The sequence below is a fragment of the Schistocerca cancellata genome, chromosome 8 (genome assembly GCF_023864275.1).
Source record: "Schistocerca cancellata isolate TAMUIC-IGC-003103 chromosome 8, iqSchCanc2.1, whole genome shotgun sequence".
NCBI classification, from domain to species: Eukaryota; Metazoa; Arthropoda; class Insecta; order Orthoptera; family Acrididae; genus Schistocerca; species Schistocerca cancellata.
Window position 1 is genome coordinate 395584407 of NC_064633.1, and position 26898 is coordinate 395611304.

Genomic DNA, 26898 nt, shown 5'->3' on the forward strand with positions numbered 1-26898 from the left:
CAGTGCACGTTTTGAGCATCCGTTCGCCTGGACGACAGTGTATCTAGAAGCGACCATCGACCTGGTGTAACAAAGCGACACTTTTACATTCCTCCACGGTCCACTCTCGATGATCACATGCACATTGCAATTGTACTTCTGTGCTACTGAGCTCTATGCTGTGAAACACTTGTGCTTGCTTCAGTATTGCGCTCTGTTGTCAGATCTGCCACAGGTCTCCGCCTATCCTGCTTTGCAGGCTGGATAAGCTTCCAAACTCCACGTACTTTGATGAGGCATGGACCTCCTACAGTTTGGTTCCTAGTCGTTTCACTATCCTTTAACCACTTTCCATAGATGCACATGATAGTGACATGTGACAGTCTAGCAACTTTGCCATTTTTGAGATGCTGTTCCTCGTCGGTGGCCCATAACAATGTGTCCTATGTCAAAATCGATTGTGTCCGTGAATTTCCCCGTCTGCGGCCCTTATAATCGCTAGAATAATTTCGCATTCACTCTGCTCCACTTGTATGATTTCCTCACCATGTCATGTATGCCTAAACATCAACAGTGGCATTTAGTCTGGCAGTGACCAGTAATCATAATCTACTGACTCGTCAGTGTACAGGGTGACTCAGCTGCCCCTAAGTATCGGTTTTATGCAGCCTACAACACCTTCGAAAAGTATGTGTGAGACTTTCAAAATCTGTCACTAGCTACATGCAAACTATTAGTCCTACAGAGAAAAAAAGCAAGAGATTTTTGTGGCTAATTTAATGTGTTAAATTTTGTATTGCGGTTACTATTCACCGGAGACCACCGTTTTCGAGTAATTCAAGAAAATGTACAAAAGTCACCTCCAAATGCATATTTCTTGAATAACTCGAAACCTGCAACGTTCAGCGAAAACATACTGAAGTACAAAATTTAACTACTTTAAATTTCCCACAAAAAGATCCTGTTCATTTTTTTCTGTAGGACTATTAGTTTGCATCTAGCGAGTGAGTGGATATGAAAATGTCGCGAGCGGTTGTTGAAAGTGTTGCTGGTTGCATAAAACCCAGTGGTAGGGGCAGCCGAATCACCCTGTAGACATAATTCTATTACCCTGCACTACAGCCAGTTCCATTGTTGTCTGCCGTTACTATACACTTTAGCCAATTGAAATACAATCTAACAGTAAAAGCAACAATTTCTTCCATTCGGAATACCATCCTGTCGGTTCCTTCGTGGCTGCGGAGGCCGTTGAAGCAGGATCTGCCTCTGGTGTTATCAGCTACCTCTCTGTTTGCAGGGGACGACTCTCCTGCTGTGAAGGAACAGCATTTCTTGTCAGTGTACAGCGCTGCTGAACGCCACCCTACCTCAGTCCGGACCTTTGATCTGCTTGGTTGGTGAGATACAGGACTATATATAGCGTGGCAACTCTAATGCTGGCGTTATGTAAGTCTAAACTTTGCTAATAGATATCCTTCTGCTCAAGCAGATCCATTCAGCCTTGCGAGGCTACTGAGAATATATAGGGTGTCTCTTTTAAGAGTCATCAGGTGCATTTTCTTTATGTTTCGACAGATATTTGCAACTTCGTTTTTTCAACGCATAGCTGGAATCAGCCTTGACAAATACGACTCATCACTTCTTTCATGCGACGCCCAGTCTCTAAGCAAAACGTCCGTTCGTTTCCCGTTACGAACAAAATCATTTTTAAAGCGCAATTTTGATTACCGGTTCCATAGAGTGGTCCCATATTAGACTTCTGAGACGTTCGTTTTAGCGATATGTATTAACAGGGATAGTAAAATACGGAGAACAGCCAATACTCCAGGAGCAACTAAGCAGCGCAGCTGTGTGGTGGAAGCAGACAGGGTGGGCCAAGGCGGTGCTGTCGCTGTTGAAGTACTGGTTATTTTTCGTGTTTTAATGTTCCTGTTAACACATATCGAAAAATTTGGGACCGACCTATCGAATGGGCACGTAAATTTCCGCATTAAGAATCAATTTCGTTGTAACGGGAAACTAATCGACGTCTTCGGTCGACACTGGACATCGCATAAACATGTGATGAGCACTGTTTGTTTGGGCTCACTCCAGCTACACACTGAAAAAACGAAATCCCAAATATCTTAGAAACACGAGGCAAAATGCACCTGACGACGTTTGGGAGAGACATCCTATGTATGCAGGATAGTCAGAAACACTCTGAAAAACTCGTATGGGTGTCCCAGGGTAGGTTGTGCTGAGAAATAATTGTTAAGAAAAAAAATTCGATACTCCGCGCCGTTTCCGAGTTAATTAGCGTTGAAATCAGCCAAGCAGACGGTTGCGCGCTCAAGTTCAAGCGGCCCGCCAGTGACGGTGTTGTCAAACTTGTCCTTCGTTTGGTTTCCTAAAACCGTACAAGAGAGAGATACAGAAATTGGGAGATCGGACCGCAGTAAGGATCTAATCCGAACCAAAAGCGGGGAATTCTCGAGCGCTGTCATCTACGCTATGAGAACAACTAACTCTAATTTTATCAGGTGGGCCGCTTGAATTTGCGCGCAATAGCTTGCTTGGCTAACTTCAATGCTGATTGACTTGGTAATGGCACAACGCATCGAATTTCTTTTAACCATTACTTCTCGCCACAACCCACACTACAACACTCTTACAAGCTTTTCAGATTGTTTCTGGCCACGATAGATGTCCCCCCCCCCTCCTTCCACCCCCCCCCCCCACACACACGCACAGAATATATAACCACTCCTCCTGCGTGGACGGGTCAACTGTATTTTCAAGCGGGACCCCACACCCATTTTTATTGCATATTCAGAATCTACGCCAAAATACGTACGGTTTATTCAAAACATTGTTTCCCATTCGTGGTACATGACCTTGTAATCGACAAGTATCAAGTGTGCCTGAACTGACGAGTCTGATTCTACATTTCATTTGTAAATGTAAACCGTTGTGTTCTAATGGTTGGTATTGACGTTCAAACGTTACTGGAGTGTTGTAAATGTGATTGTAATGTGCAAATAGTATGCCTGGACATTGACATTTCTGGCAAATTGTCTATTTCTATGGTAATGTAGTTTTCCATCCCATGCGAGTTTGATTGTCGTGAGCCCCCTAACCATCGCAAAGTTTTATTTCGATGTCCGCTCTCGAACCCTGCCGTCAGGCTAACTGATTTCGGTGTGTGTTTCCATCCAGCAGCCGTAACTCTCGTGCTGGTCGCTACGCGTCTGTCGGTGGAATACAAACCACATCCATTATAATAAGATAAAATGTCCTTGAAGTAATAGTCACAGGCGCGACTGTCATGGATACTCACCGAAATAAGCAGAGGTGAGAGGCAAGGTGACTCATCGATATTAAGGGTCCGGATGGGAACAGAAAACTATTACATTCATATTGTTGTTCCTGTAACGCGCTAAACGTAGTTTTTATCAGACATTGGGATGGATAACCATACTGTACTGTACAATCAAATTTGCAACACTAAAGTAAATTTCGAACATAAGTATCAACCGGTAGAACACAAAGGTTTGCATCTGTATCGTAATTGAAATGAGGAATGAAACGCGTCGGTTCTTAATTGCAAAAACAAACACACTTGATATTTGTCTATTACAACACCATCTACCACGAATGGGAAGAAATGATTTGAGTAAACCGCACGTACTTTCGGCATAGAATCCGAATATGCAGTAAAAATGGGGTCCCATTTGAAAATAGAACGATGAGACGTTTTCGAGATATTTAGTTGTCTCAAGTTAAGACAAACAGTCTACATATACAGGTTGAGTCACCTAACATTACCGCTGGATATATTTCGTAAACCACATCAAATACTGACGAATCGATTCCACAGACCGAACGTGAGGAGAGGGGCTAGTGTAATTGGTTAATACAAACCATACAAAAATGCACGGAAGTATGTTTTTTAACACATACCTACGTTTTTTTAAATGGAACCCCGTTAGTTTTGTTAGCACATCTGAACATATAAGCAAATAAACAATCAGTGCCGTTTGTTGCATTGTAAAATGTTAATTACATCCGGAGATATTGTAACCTAAAGTTGACGCTTGAGTACCACTCCTCCGCTGTTCGATCGTGTGTATCGGAGAGCACCGAATTACGTAGGGATCCAAAGGGAACGGTGATGGACCTTAGGTACAGAAGAGACTGGAACAGCACATTACGTCCACAAGCTAACACCTTTTTATTGGTCTTTTTCACTGACGCACATGTACATTAAAATGAGGGATGAGGAAAACGTACACACGTGGTTTCCGTTTTCAATTAAGGAGTGGAATAGAGTGTGTCCCGACATGTCAGGCCAATAGATGTTCAATGTGGTGGCCATCATTTGCTGCACACAGTTGCAATCTCTGGCGAAATGAATGTCGTACACGCCGCAGTACATCTGGTGTAATGTCGCCGCAGGCTGCTACAATACGTTGTTTCATATCCTCTGGGGTTGTAGGCACATAACGGTACACATTCTCCTTTAACGTACCCCACAGAAAGAAGTCCAGAGGTGTAAGATCAGGAGAACGGGCTGGCCAATTTATGCGTCCTCCACGTCCTATGAAACGCCCGTCGAACATCCTGTCAAGGGTCAGCCTAGTGTTAATTACGGAATGTGCAGGTGCACCATCATGCTGATACCACATACGTCGACGCGTTTCCAGTGGGACATTTTCGAGCAACGTTGGCAGATCATTCTGTAGAAACGCGATGTATGTTGCAGCTGTTTGGGCCCCTGCAATGAAGTGAGGACCAATGAGGTGGTCGCCAATGATTCCGCACCATACATCTACAGTCCACGGTCGCTGTCGCTCTACCTGTCTGAGCCAGCGAGGATTGTCCACGGACCAGTAATACATGTTCCGTAGATTGACTGCCCCGTGGTTTGTGAAACCCGCTTCATCGGTAAACAGGTAGAACTGCAACGCATTCTCTGTTAATGTCCATTGACAGAATTGCACTCGATGATTAAAGTCATCACCATGTAATTGCTGATGTAGCGACACATGAAACGGGTGAAAGCGGTGACGATGCAGTATGCGCATGACACTACTTTGACTTAGTCCACCGGCTCTCGCAATGTCCCGTGTACTCATGTGTGGATTCATGGCAACAGCAGCTAACACACCAACTGCACCCGCTTCTCCTGTGACGGGCCTGTTACGCACCCGTTTGCGTGCTACGACCATACCTGTTGCATACAGTTGGCGGTAGATGTTTTTCTATGTGCGGCACGTTGGATGCTCTTTGTCCGGGTACCGTTCTGCATGCACCCTGCAGGCTTCAGCTGCATTTCGTCGACACTCGCCATAGATGAGTATCATCTCCGCCTTTTCAGAGTTCGAATACACCATGGTCACAGTTCCTACAACACTACACTATCACAGACGTCTGGTAACACGGTGTACTACATTTGGTCTGCGTGCGGAGACGAATGCAGAATAACAATAGCAGCAAGCGCTACGTGCGGACACTGCGACAGCTAGACCAAACCACAACAGTGCACTACAGCCACACTCGTAAACACGGTCGTCATCGTAAACATGTCCCTGCAGATGCTGCTCGCCGACCGTGGCCCGTGTTTGTTACAACACGCAACTGAACGTTGGAGGTTTCAAGCGTCAACTTTAGGTTACAATATCTCCGGATGTAATTAACATTTTACATTGCAACAAACGGCACTGATTACGTATTTGTTTATATGTTCAGATGTGCTAACAAAACTAACGTGGTTCCGTTTAAAAAAAACGTAGGTTTGTGTTAAAAAACATACTTCCGTGCATTATTGTATGGTTTGTATTAAACAATTACACTAGCCCCTCTCCTCACGTTCGGTCTGTGGAATCGGTTCGTCAGTATTTGATGTGGTTTACGAAATATATCCAGCGGTAACGTTAGGTGACTCACCCTGTATATAAAGAATTTGCGTGTGCGCTCGTGCATTGCACATCTCCTCCTAAATCACTGTATCGATTTCAATCAGACTTGGTAAACATATCAATTACTATCTGGAAAGAAGCACTATGGATTAAGAACCACCTACCTCCAATATGGGTGTGGATGAAAAGTAGGTGACGCAGAAGCATAAAGTAGGAAGGCCTGAAGCAATTTCAACCAAATGTTATATGTAGATGCCTCATTATTTGCATGAAAATACTGTGGGAGTAAGATACGCCTACTGCCTGTAGGAGTCAGGGTGAGGATGTAAAGAGGGTGATATATAAAAATGTTCGTCAACAACCTATTGGTTTTTCTTTCTTGAATTTAGTTCAGTTTGAATGCTTTGAAAGTGTGAAGCGGAGTCTGTCTCTTACCTGTATTGTTCATTAAGTCAAACAATGCAACGAACTAATAATATTATCGGTTTATTTCGGAGCCAAAGAACACATCAAATGCTACAAACACAGGTATATTTAACGTCCTCTCTCGAGTCGTATGGAGTAAATTGTGGTGTATTTGTGTTTTGTGAGTGACTGGTTGTGACGTTCGTACAGCGCAGAGGTGTGTTCTGTGTTACGGACGAACAAGGAATGAAACGAAATGAGAGAAACTTCAGATTACCACCTCTCCTTCCCTTGCAGACTAAACAAGTGTGGTGAGATTTTTTCCATCCTTGAGTTCCGCTGAATACTTCTTCATCATGCACCAGTCCACTGTTAATATCAAGGGTTACCGTACACAGCTGCACGGACAGATACAAGGAAAGGAAAACTATGTTGTTGTGCACGTTGTTGGAAGACTGGATTGTAGTTACGTTAAATAACTCGGCAAAAGTGCAAGTATCGTGGTTACATTTCAGCATTTTTTTATTGTTGCTACAAGTGAGCATGCAAGAATGTACAATGTGGAAGGCGTAATGACATAACGAAAGCAGTTTTGTACATCTGCATTAAACAACAGCTTGAGATAAACTGTAAACGGTGTTATGGGTAAGTGCAAATATTTTTATTGCTGACTTAGCACACTGTTTTGAAAACCATTACGTTAGTGTTTACTTTATTTTCAGACTATTACCTCTAGCTATAAGGAGTAGGAAGAGCAAGTCATTATTGCTTATTTTCCTCTGGGCAGCAGATCAGGTGCTGAAATGTGGACGCATGGACACAAAGCGGTTAGCTATACTGACGGGCATAGTCCACTCAGTGGTGGAGCTACGAGAGAGCGGAAAACATCAGGCAGTAAATTATGTGAAGTATCTGTGGGAAGACTATGAGGTGCAGAGAAAAGTAACTAACACACTGAAGTGGGTGCACATTAAGATACCAGATATCACAGTATCTGAACTTATACCCCTAAAACCTTGTATAAACGGGCGTTTAGAAACGTGCCTTTTGCGTATAAATCTGTTAAAAGGAAATGTTGATGTTGGTGATTGTTCTGAAACAAACTACTACAGATCACTATTCTGGTATGAGAGCTGAAGAGTCAGTTTCTCCTCTCCACACAATGAATGTGCTGCACCATTTTATTTTGGTTGCTCCAACGACGTGACATGGTACTGTGACACAGATTCCAGTGTGTGCTAGGTCTGTAGGCATCTACCCGCCAACAAGCAAAATTTTAATTTGTAATTTTATTTTTTTGAGGTGATAGTTAAAATTTTATAACTACCCCTCTTAGAGAGAGCAATGTTTCTCTCATTTCATGTGGAAATGTCCATCGCCGAAGATGAGAGACCAGCGCGCCTGACTGCGAAGCGGAAGACGAGGGTTCGATTCCAGGCACTGCCAGGGATATTTCCTTTGTGGAAGGACTTAACGGGGTCCACTCTGTCTCGAGATGTCGATAATGGAGCTATTTGACCGAGTAATAGCAGCACGAGGTCTGCTAAACCGACAACGGCCGGGAGAGCGATGTTCTGACCACACGACCTTCCATCCCGCATCTCGATGACGCCATTGACTGAGGCAGACTGGTCGGGCAATCGCGCCCGTTTGCCCCGCCTGGGACCAAAACGGTAGTGCCATGTGGAAATGGAAGAGCAGTGGGACTTACGAAATGGGCCCGGCATGCACTGTACGGGAAGTTGCAGAGCGAATATGTCACCAGCAGAACTGTGAAATCCGGCGTTTTATGGAATGCCTAGGCGATAGATAGAATACCAAAAATCATTAGGCAGAGTACGAAATGCATCTTTAGGCATATAATAGAATGACAGTTACATTGATGACAAAGTATGAAAGAAGTCCACTTCGAGTTCATTACACGTATAGCTTCAATATCGACTCAATCATCTACTTCTGCATCTACTTCGATACTTCGCAAGCCACCGTACCTGCATGGCGGAGGGTGCCTTGTGCCACTATTTGTCATTTCCCTTGCTGTTCCATTCGCAAACAAAGCGAGGGGAAAACGATTATCTCTATGCCTCCGTATGAGCCCTAATTTCTCGTATCTTCGTCGTCCTTATGCGCAATGTATGTTGGCGGCAGTAGAATCGTTAGGCAGTCAGCTTCAAATGCTGGTTCTCTAAATTTTCTCAACTGTATTTCTCGAAAAGAAAGTAGCCTTCTCTCCAGAGATTCCCATTTGAGTTTCCGTAGCATCTCCATAACACTTACGTGTTGTTCGAACCTACCGGTAACAAATATAGCAGCTCGCCTCTGAATTGCTTCGCTGTCTTCCTTCAATTCGACCTCGTACAGATCCCAAACACTCGAGCAGCACTCAAGAATAGGTCTCCTTCACAGATGAACCACTCTTCCCAAAAATTTTCCCAACAAACCGAAGTCGACAATTCGGCTTCCCTACCACAGTTGTCACATGCTTGTTCCATCTCATATGTCTTTGCAACGTTACGCCCAGATATTTAAACGACTTGACTGTGTCAAGCAGAACACTAGTAATGGTTCAAATGGCTCTGAGCACTATGGGACTTAACATCTACGGTCATCAGTCCCCTAGAACTTAGACCTACTTAAACCTAACTAACCTAAGGACATCACACAACACCCAGTCATCACGAGGCAGAGAAAGAACACTAGTAATACTGTATCCGAACATTACAGGTTTGATCTTGCTACTCATCCGCATTAACTTAGTTTTCCCACATTTAGGACTAGTTGCCATTAATCACACCAACTGTAAATTTTGTCTAAGTCTTCTTGTATCTTTCTACAGTCACGCAACTTCGACACCTTGCCGTACAACAGGGCATCATCAGCAAACAACAGTAGATTGCTGTCCACCCTGTCCGCCAAATCATTTATGTATGTAGAGAACAACAGCGGTCCTAATCACACTTCCCTGGGGCATTTCTGAGGATACCCTTGTCTCTAACGAACACTAGCCGTTGAGGGCAACATCCTGAGTTCTATAATTTAAGAAGTCTTCGAGCCACTCACATATCTGTGAACTTATTCCATATGCTCGTCCCTTCATTAACAGCCTGCGTGGGGCACCGTGTCAAATGATTTTCGCAAATCTAGAAATATGAAGTCTACCTCTTGCCATTCATCCGTAGTTCTCAGTATGTTATGTGAGAAAATGACAAGCCGAGTTTCGCACGAGCGACGCTTTCTAAAACCACGCTGGTTCGTAGACATAAGCTTCTCAGTATCAAGAAAGTATATTGTATTCGAACTGAGAATATGTTCGAAGATTCCGCAGCAAACAGAAGTGAGGAATTTTGGTCTGTAATTTTGCCACTCCGTTCCTTTACCCTTCTTATATGCTGGAGTCACCTGCGCTTTTTTCCAGTCGCTTGGGATTTTGTGCTAGGCGAGAGATTCACGATAAATGCAAGCTAGGTAAGGCGCCAATCGAACCTGAATCCATCTGGACGTGCTGCCTTATTTGCTTTCAAATCTTTCAGTAGTTTCTATACGTCAGGTATGCTTATTACTATATTGTCCATACGGGAGTCTGTCAAATGACGGTAAGTTTATATGATTTGCTGTATGAACGATTTCTTGAACATGAAATTTAACACTTCGGCTTTCACTTTTCTATCTTCAACTGCCACGCCAGACTGATCGGCGAGGGACTGATTGGAAGCTTTAGACTCGCTTAGCGATTTTACATACGACCAGAATTTTCTCAGGCTCTCTGACAGACATTTTGCTAAGATATGACGCTGGTAGTTGTATGCTTCGCTCATAGCTCTTTTCGCAGACGCACAATCTCCTCTAACCTTGGTTTGCCGTCATGTATGCGTTCTCTTTCGAACCGAGAGTGCAACAGCTTCTGCTTCCTCAGCACCTGTCAAATTTCGTTATTAAACCATGGTGGGTCTCTTCCATCCTTTATCCACTTTTGAGGCACGTAACTCTCCAGACAATCTCCTTGAACTTTGCCCATACTTCCTCTACATCCATCTTACTCGAACCAAGTGATGCCAATTCACTGTATAAGTGAGATGTTGATGTACTCTATCTAGCAGAAACATTCTCCTAGTCTTCTTGACTGATTTATTAACTTTCGTAATCATAGTTGGTCTAATGACATTCTGACCGCTAATGCGCGTTTCCATACAGACATTGTCGATAACGTCTGGCCTGTTTGTAGCTACAAGGTCTAAGATATTTCCATTACATGTGGAGTGTCGAGCTAGCTGTTCAAGATAAATTTCAGAAAACTTACTCAAAAGTATTCGCATGACTGTCTCTCTGTACCCACTGCAATGAATCTATAAATATTCCAGTCTACATGAGGTAGGTTCAAGTCGCCTGCATCTAGTGTTGTATGATCTGGGTATTTATGCGCTATTGACGGTAGAATTTCTTTGAAGGACTCTAGAACTGTCACAGCAGAACCAGGTGACCGGTAAAAACATCCAACAACTGCCTTTCATGTACACCTGTTGTACGCGACCAGACGACTTCACTGTCATACCCAACTTCGACCTTAATAGACACAATGTTTTTGTCCTATGCCCTCTAATCTGTCTTTCCGATATATCTTCTGTGACTCGCTAAATATCTCAGAGCTTTCCACTTCACGTTTCAGCCAACTCTCGGTTCGAAAAATAACTTGAGGGCGAGAACTTTCCTGGAGAGCAGTAAATTCGGGAACTTTATTGCGAATACTTCGATAGTTTACTCATAAAATTGTGAGAACTTCGTTTGACTTCCCTTTTTCGGTATCGGCTTCCGGAACACTGCTCAGTATTTTTCGGCAGAGCATTTCGCCCTGTATCAGGCCACGCAGTACATCCGGCGACACAGGCTTTTCAATTGCGTCATGTGCTCCAATTATCTCAGTGCTCTTCAAAGCCTCTGAGTGCCGTACACTGACCATCCCTTAGTACAACGGGCCCAGAAAAGCTGTCACCTGCTCACTCTTGCTGGAGTCCGTGATGTTTGTGTGGGTTCTTGATCATGTCAGTCTGACAGACGCTGCTGCCAAGGCTAAGTCCTCGTACCTCAGCCTGCTAGTTCTTACACTCCTTCTGATGATCTCCGTGTTGCCGTCTATCAGCAGGTGATGTCACTTTGGCATCACCACTGGTCCTCCCTCCATGGAAAAAAGCTCCGGGTTATTAAGCTTCTCCCAGTGGCGTGGACGACCTCTCGGCCCTTACGGCATGAGGAGATAATTTTAGCTAGGTTGCGTATTGGGCACTGCCGTTTCAGCCATTGCCATTTGTTAAGAGGTGCTCCCCCTCCAATTTGTACTCATTGCCCTAATCCTTCGACGGTCTGCCATTTCCTGACGGAAAGCCCCCTTTTTTTAACCACTTACGTTCTCATGTGTGTTTGCCGTCTGAGTTATCAGCCATTTTAGCGAACGACGCGGGGGCTGTCGACAGCGTTTTACTTTTTATCCGTCGTAGCAATATGGCGAAGGAGATTTAATTTTTAGTTCAGCACCTCCATTTCTCTATGGTGTATTTTATAGACCTTTCTGCCGGGCGGGGTGGCCCAGCGGTTCTAGGCGCTACAGTCTGGAACCGCGCGACCGCTACGGTCGCAGGTTCGAATCCTGCCTCGGGCATGGATGTGTGTTAGTTAGGTTTAAGTAGTTCTGGGTTCTAGGGAACTGATGACCTTAGAAGTTAAGTCCCCTAGTGCTCAGAGCCATTTGAACCATTCTGAACCATAGACCTTTCTCCACGCCCCTATCTTCAGCTGTATTCTCTCCAGTCGATAGGGATTAACGTGTAGTCGTTTTTAGCTCCTCTCTTTATCTTCGTGTTCTACAGCTCTGACATGGGCGAGTATGACCCTATTTGTTTTTGCGCCATGCAACAAATCAAAACGAAACAAAACAAAGCAAACTTCCTTTGCTGCACATCGACTGGCGAGTGTTCATCAGAGCACCTGACCTATCGAGGGGAGTCCTACAAATCCCCACACGATAACGCAGGTCTAAAAATCTGCAGTCAAGACCGTCACTGAGTCGACGTAGCCTTTGGTTGAGACCCTCCACTCGGCTCCAAATCAAAGGACCCCGATCAACTATGGGAACGATGCAGCAAATTGCGAGCTCTGCTTGCACCCCGCGCTCGAGGCCAGAAGTCTTCACCACCTCCGCCACCCGCCTCTACGAATTGAGGATCGCCTCAGAACCAATGCGACAACATGCAGACGACTGCACTCTGCACGCTCGATAGCCATAGGCAAGGCCGCCTCCACATCTCGGATGCGCCCCCCCCCCCCACCCCGGCAGACATACTGAGTGCACATTAGCTTTCTTTCCAGCCGAGAACGCTATCTGCCTAAGACTCTCCATAACGTGCCTAAAATTGGAGCTCCCAATAATTAGTAAACACCTCGACCCGTGTGCCTGCTCGGACTCTTCTGAAAAGCGGCCACCGGACAACCTGCAAGGGGAATGGGCGAGGCCAAGTGGCCAGTATTCACAATGGCCCTCCGCCTCGAGCGACGCTAATGCGTTACCACCAGTCACTGACCCTACTATGAGGGCCCATCCACAGCTTTGGGTGCAATAGGAGGTATCTCGGAAGCAGAGCCCGTGGACAAAACAAGCAACACCTGTGGTGTCTCATGCGACACACCAGATTCTCCGCCACCTCTACACCCAGAGACAGTAGCCTGAAGGTCAATGATCGTAACCAAAAGCACATTCAGCTGTTCGCGAACTGTGGCCAGCTCATCGTGCGTCTGCACACAGCGTGCACACATCCGAGCCGTCCTAGCAAGACTGTTTGACGAAGTAAAAATGATTGTGTGGCATTGTTGGCCGAGAGGTCCCATCTGGGGAAGTTTGGCCGCTAGGTTGCCGATCTCATTTCAGGTGACGCCACATTGGGCAACCTGCATGTCGCTGATGACGAGATGACGATGAGAACACAACACCCAGTCCATGAGTGGAGAAAATCCCCAACCCGGCCAGGAATAGAATCCGGGCCCACTGCATGGAAGGCAAACACTTTACCGCTCACCTAAGCAGGCGGCTACTGAAGAAGGGAACTATAAAAGCAGACAGTGCTGGATATGTAACTGGCTACCCTACTGGGCTGATGCGTGAACGAGCTACGTAGCCAGCTTTTCAGTGAGCAATTATTGAGCTACAAGCTGAATGAATTTACGCTTACAAAAACGCGAGGTTAAACATATTAAACAGAGAAACAAGCACAAAATTTAATAAATATACTACGTGGAAACGCATAAAAGGAAACACTTAACTTGCCGCTCTGTAGACGTATATCAGCGGAGGGCTGGAGCTTCTCCTCTGAAATACACAGTTCGCCTGTTATGTCTGTTCAAAAACCTGTGTGCACGCTGTGAACGCTAAATTCATCTCATTTCTGAGAATTCAACTTAAAATAGGGAAAGGAAGGTTTGGTACGTGTATTAGATGCCCTCTTTGCAAGATTAACAAAAAAGCCAGGTGTAGAAAATGAAAATGCTCTCCAACAAAACATTCCCTTTAGTTGGAAAAGGATCTACATTTAGAGTTTCTGTTCATGAAACTGATAAAGTTCGTGGGGACGCTCATTACATTTTGGCTGTAGTGGTTGATGTGACAGAAGATAGTTTTTATAAATCATATTTGCAATAATTCTTTAAAAATAGGGGGTTTTCAGTTGTTTGTCGCATTAATAATAGTTAAAAACTGTTAAAACCAGTTTTTTCAGGCTAAGCCAATATGATTCCACAATTGTGGAAACTTCATTGTTGTACTTTCACTTTCGTCAAATACATAAATTTCTAATTTCAAAATGTTACTTCATTGTAGTATTATGCGTATACGTTCTCTGTGTCCATTTCAAGTTTTATAAACTACCCATGCATTTTATACATTTCCTAGGGGAAGTATTGTATTAAAATTAATTAAGACACCTTGCAAAAAAAATTTTAGTCACTTTGTATGTTGCCTAGGCATTCTATACTATGCCTTGACTGACACATTGATTGACACTTTGCCGGCAACCAACACATAGATCTAGATGTGAAGTCGTAATTCCTTTCCTACGTTGTGCCGTCTAAATCGCCACTGTGTTATATGCGAGGGGACTTCAAAAATAACTTACACATTATTGTCGCAGACCAAGTAACTTTTATTCACTACTCTACTACTTTACAAAGTAACAGACATTCATAACACAATTTTTCAACAGTCAACAAGTCTCTGTAAACAATGGTATAAACCTTCTTCCAATTTTGAGACCTGACTTTCTCCTGGCGTATGCAACTTTCAAATAACTTTCGGGAATTCAGCCAGGTAACACTTTCAGTTACCGCCGATATTTCGGCGGGAGAACACCCCGCCAATTTTCAAGGCAAACTGCAACGGACAGGCGACGTACATGCAAATTTAAAACCTTGGTTCTCGGACTGAAGCAGGAAAGATAACACACAGTGGACACTAGAGCCAACAAAGATGACCAAAGTCAGAGCTATCGACAGTGAGACTATGAATTCGCAAGTGAGGTAGCATTGACTCTGTCCCTCTGTTTCTTGACAAGGGAGAGGGCCGGATTCCAAACAGAGTTTAAACAAAAACCTCCATCCCTGTTAACGAGGTTGCTCGCTAATTTAATCTCAACTGCTTCCTTAATGACCTGTCCCAGTAGCTGGCCGTGCATGCCAATATATCGGTGTTATTATATAACATGAGGTGACCAGTATCCAAGCAATGTTCGGCAATAGCAGATCTACTTGGCTGCTGTAATCGTGTGTGCCGTTTATGCTCCTACATCGGTCCTCCACGGTCCTGATAGTTTGACCAATATATGCCATGCTGCTGCTACAAGGAATACGATATACACCCGCCTTACGCAGACCAAGATCATCCTTAAAAGAACTCAAAAGCGCTCTAATCTTAGATGGAGGTCGGAAAAAACATTTCACATCGTATTTCCGTGAAATACGACCGATCTTGTTGGAAGTGTTTCCTACGTAAGGCAAAAAGGCAGTAGACTTAGGTGTTGACTCAGAATTATCATCAATCACCCGACGTGCAGTTGGTCAATAGCGCAACGCACGTTCAATCTGTCTATCACTATAACCATTTTGACGAAATGTAACTTCAAGATGGGATAGCTGGCAAAGCCTCGGCGACAGAAACGACATGTGCCCTGTGTACAAAGGTACGAAGTACCCCTTCACGCTGAGTAGGATGGTGACAACTATTACCCTGTAAGTACAAGTCTATTACCCTGTAAGTAGAAGTCGGTGGGAGTACGTTTCCTGTAGACTGCATGTCCCAACGATCCATCATCCTTCTTCCTAACCAACACGTGCACCTCTTATCCGTACCGCATCAGAACTGTGTGTGCAGGAAACCCAGAACACTTAGTCTCTTTCCACAATGCTCCACTCTCGTTGCGCAATGCTCTTGGTGTGGGAGGATATGTTTAACTTACTTTTTGAAGTCCTCTCGTATAAATTACGGAAGAAGACAGTGACCCGCCTTTGCCCCGGCACCTGCTGGAGTCGTCTTTCTGCATTTAATTTCATTCGCTTCCCTCCGGCCGCCCGCCTGCTCGTGGCGCGTGTCCCTGGCAGGCGGCGCGAGTCTGCGATGCATAGTCATGAAGAAGGCTGCCGGCGTAAACGAGCGCTTGTCGCTGAATTCCGCCGCCATTTACATTCGCGCACGGAGATTTTCCGGAACGGCCGCCTCGGACGCACGAGGCTTTTACGACAGGCGCGACTGCGACTGCGCGACGGGCGCGGAAAGCGAAATGCGGCCGTCACTTTCTGGAAGGCAGCGCAAAATCTGCCGGCGAACACGACTCCCATGGCAACGACCGCTTTTGTGATTTATGTTCATACCGATCATGTCTCGCGCTCCTCCCTTTCAGCAGAATTGCGTCCCGAATACGCTGTGCATCCACGTACGCGCGTTCTCGCACGCGCCGACACTACTCTTGTCCGACGATGATCGACAGGGAGGGATATCGATGTGGTTGTTTAAAAACCGATCTATCAAAATCGGTAATGATGTCTTTGAAATATATTAATATCGATTTTGAATACAAAATATCGCAGTTCGATGTTACGAGTACATAGGACAGCCAGACGTTTTATATTATGATATCGCCACAATTCGGCCAGCTTATGACTTTATAAAAGAACTAAACCGGTCGTGACAAGATATATGTACACTACTGGCCATTAAAATTGCTACACCACGAAGATGACGTGCTACAGGCGCGAAATTTAACCGACGGGAAGAAGATGCTATGACATTCAAATGATTAGCTTTTCAGAGCATTCACACAAGGTTGGCGCCGGTGGCGACACCTACAACGTGCTGACATGAGGAAAGTTTCCAACCGATTTCTCATACACAAACAGCAGTTGACTGGCGTCGCCTGGTGAAACGTTGTGGTGATGCCTCGTGTAAGGAGGACTTTGATAAAGGTCGGATTGTAGCCTATCGCGATTGCGGTTGCGGTTTATCGTATCGCGAGATTGCTGCTCGCGTTGGTCGAGATCCAATGACTGTTAGCAGAATATGGAATCGGTGGGTTCAAGAGGGTAATACGGAAGGCCGTGCTTTATCCCAACGGCCTCGTATCACTAGCAGTCGAGATGACAGGCATCTTATCCGTATGGCTGTAACGGATCGTGTAGCCACGTCTCGATCCCTGAGTCAACAGATGGGGACGTACGCGAGACAACAAACAGCCGCATGAACAGTTCGACGACGTTTGCAGCAGCATGAACTATCAGCTCGGAGACTATGACTGCGGTTACGCTTGACGCTGCATCACAGACAGGAGCGCCTGCGATAGTGTACTCAACGACGAACCTGGGTGCACGAATGGCAAAACGTCGGTTTTTCGGATGAATCCAGGTTCTGTTTACAGCATCACGATCGTCGCATCCGTGTTTGGTGACATCACGGTGAACGCACATTGGAAGCGTGTATTCGTCATCGCCATACTGGCGTATCACCCGGCGTAATGGTATGGGGTGCCATTGGTTACAAGACTCGGTCACCTCTTGTTCGCATTGACGGCAGTTTGAACAGTGGACGTTACATTTCAGATGTGTTGCGACCCGTGGCTCTACCCTTCATTCGATCCCTGCGAAACCCTACATTTCTGCAGAATAATTCACGACCGCATGTCGCACGTACTGTACGGGCCTTTCTGGATACAGAAAATGTTCGACTGCTGCCCTGGCCAGCACATACTCCAGATCTCTCACCAATTGAAAACTTCTGGTGAATGGTGGCCGAGCAACTGGCTCGTCACAATACGCCAGTCACTACTAATCTTGATGAACTGTGGTATCGTGTGGAGGCTACATGGGCAGCTGTACCTGTACACGCCATCCAAGCTCTGTTCGACTCACTGCCCAGGCGAATCAAGGCCCTTATTACGGCCAGAGGTGCTTGTTCTGGGTACTGATTTCTCAGGATCTATGCACCCAAATTGCGTGAAAATGTAATCACATGTCAGTTCTAGTATAATATATTTGTGCAATGAATACCCGTTTATCATATGCATTTCTTCTTGGTGTAGCAATTTTAATGACCAGTAGCGTATTATATAGTTGTCATAATTTCCATTATCACTACTCTTCATGCTGAGTTTGGTAACAAATAGGTGAATTGAAAATACAAACCGTCTGAGTTGAGTGCCGCTGTGAGGACTGTAGTGTGGATTGTGTGAAGTATAATGGTGACTGATGAGCTGCTGAAGTAATCAGTTTCCTTCTTCGTGTGGTTTTCCCCATTTCTCTACCAGAGTCGGCAAACATGTAGCCAGGACTTTGTCTTCGGGTGGGCCCATTTGGTAAAGAAAACCTTAAAGAGCCGGTCGGGACGGACGAGCGGTTCTAGGCGCTACAGTCTGGAACTGCGCGACCGATACGGTCGCAGGTTCGAATCCTGCCTCGGGCGTGGATGGGTGTGATGTCCTTAGGTTAGGTTTAAGTAGTTCTAAGTTCTAGGGGACTGAAGAACTTAGAAGCTAAGTCCCATAGTGCTCAGAGCCATTTGAACCAAACCTTAAAGGGCACATGTGTTTTACTTATTCTGGAAACACATTTATTTACTTTTTAAGTTTAAGTACATAAGCAAGAAAAGCTTAGTATGAGACTGAAAATAAATGTGTTTTCACAATAAATAAAAAACATGAGCCCTTAAAGGCTTTCTTTACCAAATGGACCCACCCTTTGACAAAGGTTACGTCTTTGCCGACCCTGGTAGAGAAATGGATGTGCGGACGTGTGAAGGTGTGTGTGTGTGTGTGTGTGTGTGTGTGTGTGTGTGTACGTTCGTAGGTTCCTGAGTTCCACATCCCCTCCTAAACGTTTCCACGTATGCAGCTGAATATACCTACATAAATATATCTTCGTACAGCACAAGAGATATAAAATCATACCGGTAAACACTGAGACATGTGAAAAAACGCCGCAAAATTCATAAAGTTTTAATACACTTTTTCTTTACTACTGAGACACTCCTACAGTCGTGTCTACTTAAGGAAATCCCTGACTCCTGGCAGCGCTTTTGACAGCTTTCATTTCAACTGCGAAGCGCAGACGGCTGTAGGCGAAAACAAAAGTCGTCTATAGAGCTAAGAAGAGATGTTGCCATAGAGAAGTTTAGAAAATCGCGTTGACGCGTTAAGTACCTGTGCCCAGCTTATAGAAGCTGTCGGGAATACTGCTCTACAAACACAGTTCATTTTTTGTTTTTGTTTCTTTCCAATAGAAAAAGGGCAAAATGAATACTCGGTCAATGGCGGGTTTCTCATTTCCAAATACGCAACTAAATGTTTCCTTATTTAGCAATATGATAACTTCATTCTATTGCCAAACAAATTTAAGTTCTAATACAATTAATTGCCTCTTTACTAAAAAAAACACAGCTCCAACAAATCAAAATTCTAATATAATATATTGCCTCCTACCTAATAAAACACAGCTCAGTCTTCTAATATAAGGTTCACAATCGCCAAGTAAAACAATTTTTACGTTAGGCTGCATAACTTATAAAGTTAAATAGTTTCAAATCGCTTTTGGCAATAGCCATCTTTCTTCTACTACAAACGTTTATTTAAATTTTCCATTTATGTGAAGCAAAGTCTGAATACGTTCAGCGCGTGAAATCTTCGCAGGTTCCTCAATTCGATATTGATTGTTATTAAAGTATCTTTCATTTCATTAAAATTCTTTAATTTAAGGAAGTGATAGAGAATAAAAAAAATTATTTCAACATTCAACTTCAAACTACAGCAACTAAATTAAATGGTAAAGCAAAGCGGAATACACAAATACTATGAGCAACAATTTTGGGATCTTAACAATGGTTCATGCATTTATATCAATTACATTTCTAAGGTATGTGAGTTCATAAATAGGTTTGTATTTACCCATGAGAATGTGGTTATATAGTCTTCTTTGATGCTAATCAACTCCTCTTCAATGAACAAAAAATACTGTAGCTTATAAGACACGTATTTACAAATACATTATTGTTGTGACAATTGGACTCACTGTCCCAAAGATATTACATACAGTTATTTCACAAACAAAAGAATATGAATAAAAATAATTAATTTGAAAAATTTTAAATAGATTACAGCAATATTTAATCCATGGTTCAGTCACATAATCTGTATGTGAATGTCTTATATACCAATTATCTTTATGTGACAGCAACAGGCAAATTAGAAATTAAGTTAATTTAACTGAAAATGCTTTAATGTAGTACAAAGAAATGAAAATATTATTTCTTTAAACTATCCATGTCATATAAAATCAGAGTATTCATTGAGTTTAGATAACTCTATCAATTAAACAACCTTTCGTTTCATGTGGAATATGGATTTCTTGGATAATTAATTATTTCAAAATAGGTTTGATGTAACTGAAATCTGTCCCTAATTTTCTTGAACAACATTAAATTTCTTTACATATACCTATAAATACCACAGAACTTAATTTGATAGCTATCGTAGAAGTCTTCATTTCCGACTCTTGGCATGACATTTAAGACATTTTCTGCTGTAAAAGAAAGAGGATAGTGTACTGACACTAGCGCTAGTCCACCCACTCTTTCATTTCCTACTGCGTTCTGCAAGTAAGTTTTCACTTGTTTCATCGTGGAAAATGTCCTCGCAAATTTTGAATAGAAGTTTTCTTTTTTTCTTTTCTCTCTCTCTCTCTCTCTCTTTTTTTTTTTTTTTTTTTTTTTTTTTACAAGCATTAATAACCAGCAACAGTTTTGTAGGCAGGAGAGTGTATTCTTGGTAATATCATTTCTCACTCATAATGTGTTCTTTGCTTCAATTTCGGTTTGTGGTACACTACTCTCAAAGTAAACTTTCAGTTCAGATAGGTTTTCTAAATTCTAGTGACAGCAGTTATTCTAGTGACAGCAGTTAATGGGTAACATTATTTCATTTACAATGATAAACCCTTGTTTAGATGAAACCTCTTCTCCAGATTTTCAAAGAGTCCATCTATTTCTGGCAAAAATACTGCTCTTCTGTAATAAACTTAAGGAGACTCGTGTGGATGGTTGTCTCTTTCAGTTTGCTTTTCTTCCTGTCTAGGTACATCGATGATAGACACAAACACTTCTTCAGCTAAGGCTGATGATTTTCAAATTTCTTATGATATTCAACCTAAAATTTATCTTCAGAACGAAGATCTTCAAATTGCCGAATGATTCCATCACTAGATTGAAGAAGTGAGGACCAAGCATGTTGAGGATTTTTAAGGTAAATTGAAAGCTTTAATGTTAAGCTGAAAACATATCCAACAACTAGCGAAGCAACTATAAAGCTTCCTTTATACACAGCAGCTAAAAGTGACGAGCAATACTTGAAAACGTTGTAACCAAAACAGAAAGTTCTTGAAGGTTTTGAACAACTCGCAAGAAGAATTTCAACAAAAGCGTTCACTGAAGCTTGACGCTCAATAAATATGGTGTCACAGATATACAACAATTTTGCCTTTTTTGTTTTCGGTGGGATATTTGCTATATTTTCTTTCAAAAGATTTCCAACTTGAGTATTGTGTCTGAAAAATGGCTTCTCACCTTACAATGTTTTACTAAGGGCACTCTGTCGTCAACTCTTTTTCAAATGCGAGGTCTGCAATCCAGTCTGGACCTTCTAATTTTCGTTATTTATTTCCCTTTTCCTTAAAAAATTCAGCAACGGCGGATTTTAAATCGAAAACTTTTTCCAGGTATGTCATTTGACTTACCCAACGTACTTTCCAGTTATATATAACGTCTCCTTACTCTTCGTTCAGTTCCATCGAAAACTGTTGCAACTGACAATGTAATAATGCGGGTGACATCAGGAAATTTACTATTCACGCCACCATTGCCATCACGTGTTCCATGCCTACATATTTAACTCAAAGTGCTTTCTGATTTGCAGATCAATGAATCTCGTGCAAATCGTCTATCGATCGTTATAGTTTTTAGAGCCTTCATCGTCAACTAAATCTTTAAATTGTTTTTGCTTAGTGTTGTAATGCCATTTCATAGAAAATTTGTGCTACCCAACGATTATGTGACAACATAATAATGACAGAGTTTCATCCCTTCCTCTGTTATTCCCATTCATTTTTAAAGGATTGCGACAATAAATCGCTAAACTGCCTTTTTTTGAACAAACAGCCACTGGGCCTGTGAACTCCCTTTACATCGTGAACAACTAGCGAAGGATAAACAACACGATTTTCCGAAATGAAGGACGTCGTGCCGGTCAAAGTACGCCGCACCAAATACTGAAAGGAAGTGTCACATCGCACTATAAATGAAATGCCGCTCTAAACTGAGAAGGACAGAGCAAAGCCGAGACGTATCTTGTAGTGCCGATATAGGCCGAGCCTCAGCCTGCACATGTGCAGCAAGAGGTGCATCGATGAAGTTTTGCACACCATGACCGACTCTGGTCTAGAGTAAACACCATGTTCAACTATGAAAACGTTTTCTAAATGTTTGGGTAGCGTGTATATGAGGCAGTATTTATCTAGTTCGATGAGGGAAACCACCACATCTAGGCTGTATGGCTCACCAGACCTCGTTGTTAATTCCGGATTCGATCTGTTTGTGCAGGATCACCGCCTCAAATCCGGAAGAGCCGCGTTAACACGCTCAGCTATCGCGGCGAGTCTGACGAAAGTCTCAATCCTCAAACTACATCCCGTGATTAATATCAATATTAATATCAACCACCCATGCTAAAAGCCGCAAATATTGTAGATATGGCAGATGGTTGCGACAATCTGCAGCATACAGTTAGTAGCTACTCGTAAAATCTGTGTAGAAAAATAAGCTGCAAACAGTAAGTAGTCCCAATAAGAAGAACATTGTATATAAAAATAAATCAATGTAGATCAGTGGAAATAATCTTAGGAGTCTGATCATAACAAAAATCAAAAACAGCTTGCTAGCAAATTAACATGTTAATATATTAATGTTAACATATTAGCCATATCAATGTTGCTCGATTTTAAATTCAAGGACGTACACTTTAAGACGTTTTGATATATTTGAAGGCAGTCAAAACCTTCAAGGATTTGCTTGCTGCCGTTGAAACGACTGTCACTCGTGATGGATAACGTGCTGATCCGTTCTAAGAAAACAGAGAAATCAAATTTTAATTTTATCAGCTATAAAGTAGACAAAGTGGAGAAGAAACGGTGTTACCTTCAAAGTTCAGTTGTTATCTGAAGGATCACCTTTTAGATCTTAAACAAAAACTATTAGAAGGATGGTATCACAATGTCATTACTACCCACCCAAAGCTACAAAAAGAGTTGCGCTATGGTATTTGAGGTGTATAAATAGATTTTCAGTTTCTGAAAGACAGTTCCCATCAGCTATCTGTCAACAACTACTCTCAAAACACCGTAATGTTAAATGTTGCTGTATTTTTTGATTAATATTTGTGATGTTAGGTGTATTCAAATGGTTCAAATGGCTCTGAGCACTATGGGACTCAACTGCTGAGGTCATTAGTCCCCTAGAACTTAGAACTAGTTAAACCTAACTAACCTAAGGACATCACACACATCCATGCCCGAGGCAGGATTCGAACCTGCGACCGTAGCGGTCTTGCGGTTCCAGACTGCAGCGCCTTTAACCGTACGGCCACTTCGGCCGGCTAGGTGTATTCTCGCGATGCTTGTTACGACAGTATATAAATATGTCATTTAAATTGATGTTAAAAACATCCACTTTTGGGGCCAATTATAACTGGCCATCGATGTTTAGAAATCGATAATGAGATCTACATCAGCATCGATTACATGCAAACATCTCTCGTCTCTCCTAAGTGCTAACTGACGCGCGCTCGCGAGCGCACACGCACGCACGCGCACACACACACACACACACACACACACACACACACACACACACACTACTCACCGTTCATCCGATAACAGACACGAGATGGAGTTCAAGCGCGACAGCTTACTAAACACTCTGCACTGTACTTTCCGTAGTCTTATGCAGGACATGTTGCAGCGGACAAGGATAGATACAGAATAAGAACTAACGTCATTCGGGCCAATTAAATTAATATTAATGTTAACATACGTTTTTTGGACGTCATAGATTAGGGTAGGGGGAAAATCAAGATACGGCAGAAACGCGGCGACGATATCAATGAAATTTAGTTGTTTTTAATGTTAATACATACTGTGGAAAGACATCTATTGCCCGACTAAAATACACTGATGAGCCCAAACAATGTGAACACCAGCTTGATGATGTGTTGGTCCCTCTTTGAAACATAAAACAGCAGCAATTCCGCATGGCATGGATTCGACAAGTCCTTCACAGGTTTTCGTTGATACGTCACATGATAACTACGTACGGGTCACGCATTTCCCGTAAATTAGGGGCCGGTGGTTTGTGGACGCGGAGCTTGAGTGAGCCCGATAGTGACCCAGATCCATTCCGTCGGATACAGGTCAGGTGAATTTAGTGGCCCAGATGTGTTCCATCGGGTTCAGGTCAGGTGAATTTAGTGCGCAACGTATCAACGTACGATTATTACCACGGTCCTTGAACCACCGTAGTTGATTCTGGCCGGTTGATTCTAGCCTTGTGGCGTGGAGAGTTATTCTACTGGAAGAAGTACTCGTTTCGGAAGAGGTATCAAGCTTGAAAGGATGTTGGCAGCCTGAAACAATGTTCAGGAAGTCTATAGTTCACAACCTGCCTTCGATTACTAACAGAGGTCCTCAAGTGAAGCGCCTTCATAGCGTAATATTGCTCCTACCGAACTGCGTCCGCTGCGCGGTGATTGTTTCGAGTAGCCCTTCGCTGGATGTCGGCGTATATAACTAGAGCCGTGATTCATTCGATCAGGCGACACGTTTCAGTTGATCCACCAACCCTCTCAGTGATCCCGTACCCGCTACAATCGTAACTGTTCCCACGTTTTCATTGGGTCAACATGCAAACACATAGAGGTCGTTTGATGTAGAACCTCCTCCTCAACAATATGCTCTGAACTGTGTGTTCTAAAACATTAGTGCCTGCACAAGCATTGTACTCTATCCTTAAATCTGCCATAGATCACAATCTACCCCGCTTTAGAGAGCGCGTAAGGTTCTGATCTCTACGTTCTGTGATGAGACGTAAACATTCAACCTCTTGTCACCCTCTCGTATTTTCACCGTCCTTCAATCACTTTCAACAGATGCACGTGGCAGTAGGACACGAACAGCCGACCAGCTTAACCAATTACGAGATGCAGGTTCCCAGGCACCGGTCCATAAAAATCTATCCTTTGTCAAAATCGATTATGTCAGTGGAGGTCTTCAGTTGGGCTCGTATAGTCGCTAGAATGACTCCCCAATCTCTGCTCCGCTTACATACTTCCCTTACCGCGTATGTACCCGTGACGACCCCAGACAGGATTCAATCTTCCTGTGGGCAGCGGTCATAATATATGTGGTGCCTTTTCTTTCGGCCAAGTCAATTAAATTTTTTAAATTTTTTTGGCATAGTGTTGTAACAGCAATCCATACCAAATTTGTGGTACCATTCGATTATGTGATTACATAATAGTTATTAAGAGTTCCAATCTTTATCCTCGGTGATTCCCATTCATTTTTAAAAGACTGCGACGATAAATAACTAGACTGCCTGTGTCCGGTTGGCGTAGTGGTCAGAGCGTGTGCCTAGTAAGCAGGAGTCTCGGGTTCGAATCCTCATCTGGCACAAATTTTCATCTTTCCCCATTGATATAAATCAATGACCACTGTCAGCTATTTTCTTTGTGTCATAGTGGTCATAATATTTGGGCTTGTCAGTGTGTCATTACCGGCGACTAATCCCGCAACTAGCCACACGAGTTGCCACGGACCGGAAGTCGGGGAATGACGTGCCCTCCCACTCACTGTAAGGCAGCTGTTGCTGTCGCTCACTGGTGCATTTCTAGCGTATTTTACCCTTAGGAAAGAAGAAAGGCGTCAACTCCAATGAAATCGTCATTAGTGATACGATCTCGGAACAGAAGAGGCGGGTACAAAAAATAAGTGGAATGACCTAGCTATTTCTTTACAAAAAGATGAAGAAATAAACAATGCTATTTACTTAACGTATTTGTAGGAACGACATACCTAAAATCTCTCTTTCAGATAGATCGTTGTACCTGGTAATGCTATGCATCACGCCATTTAAGAAAATGAAGCTCCCAGCGTTGCTTTCTGAAAAGAAAATACACCATTGGGCATGAGAAAAACCATATTTCAGTGACAGAAAAAACGACAAAACTTTTTTAAGAAACTTTAAATAAAACTGAAAGACTAGTTTTTTGATTCCTAAAACAAAAATAGATAGGAATCTGTACTGTTTTCTCCTTTTTTCCCCTTTTCAGTTTCGTCTTTTGTCATTGTAAGAGGTTGTCATAACTCAACTTTCCCTTTGTTTCTGTGTCTTTGCCTGTAATTATTGCGCTTAAAAGCTTTCTGTCACTTTTCGCTTCGCATCTGTTGCTTGCGATGATGGAACACTTCCTTTCAGTGTGTTTCATAAGGATGCCAGGCCGCAGAATCTCGCAGATTTCCTTCTTAGTCTCGCGAACTATAACCTAACAGGAAAAATTTTCGCACTTTTTCCAGATTACTGTCAGCTTTCTGCTGTATCCTTATAAAAATCGACATATTTATTCACTGTTCTTACTAGTCTAATTTCGACGTTACCCAGAAGTAAAAAACAAAAGAAAGAAAAATTCATACAATTGACTTATTAATGCTTATGCTCACTATTTCTATTAAAGATGAGTTGAAAGAGCAGAAAGAATAGTTAAGATGTTATATAAGAGACAGAAGAGGCGAACTTGCTTATGATGTGTGTAGAAAGGTTGAATACAAAGTAATTTAAACTGACTTGTGTAATGATCCAACAATCGTTAATCCGTGATCACTGGACACGAAGCATAGCTCACTTCGATAGCTGTAGTGGAAGCACCGGAAATGTACTAGGGAATTCGGGAAGAATACTTCTATGACTGTTATAAAGCGATTACGTCCGAGAAGGATCGGTATG

At 43.0% G+C, this 26898-nt stretch overlaps 1 protein-coding gene across 1 annotated transcript in view; it reads left to right on the top strand.

Moving 5' to 3' along the window:
- Positions 1–26898, top strand: part of LOC126094474 (bumetanide-sensitive sodium-(potassium)-chloride cotransporter-like) — a 618436-nt gene that overhangs the window by 148911 nt on the left and 442627 nt on the right. The window lies entirely within an intron of this gene.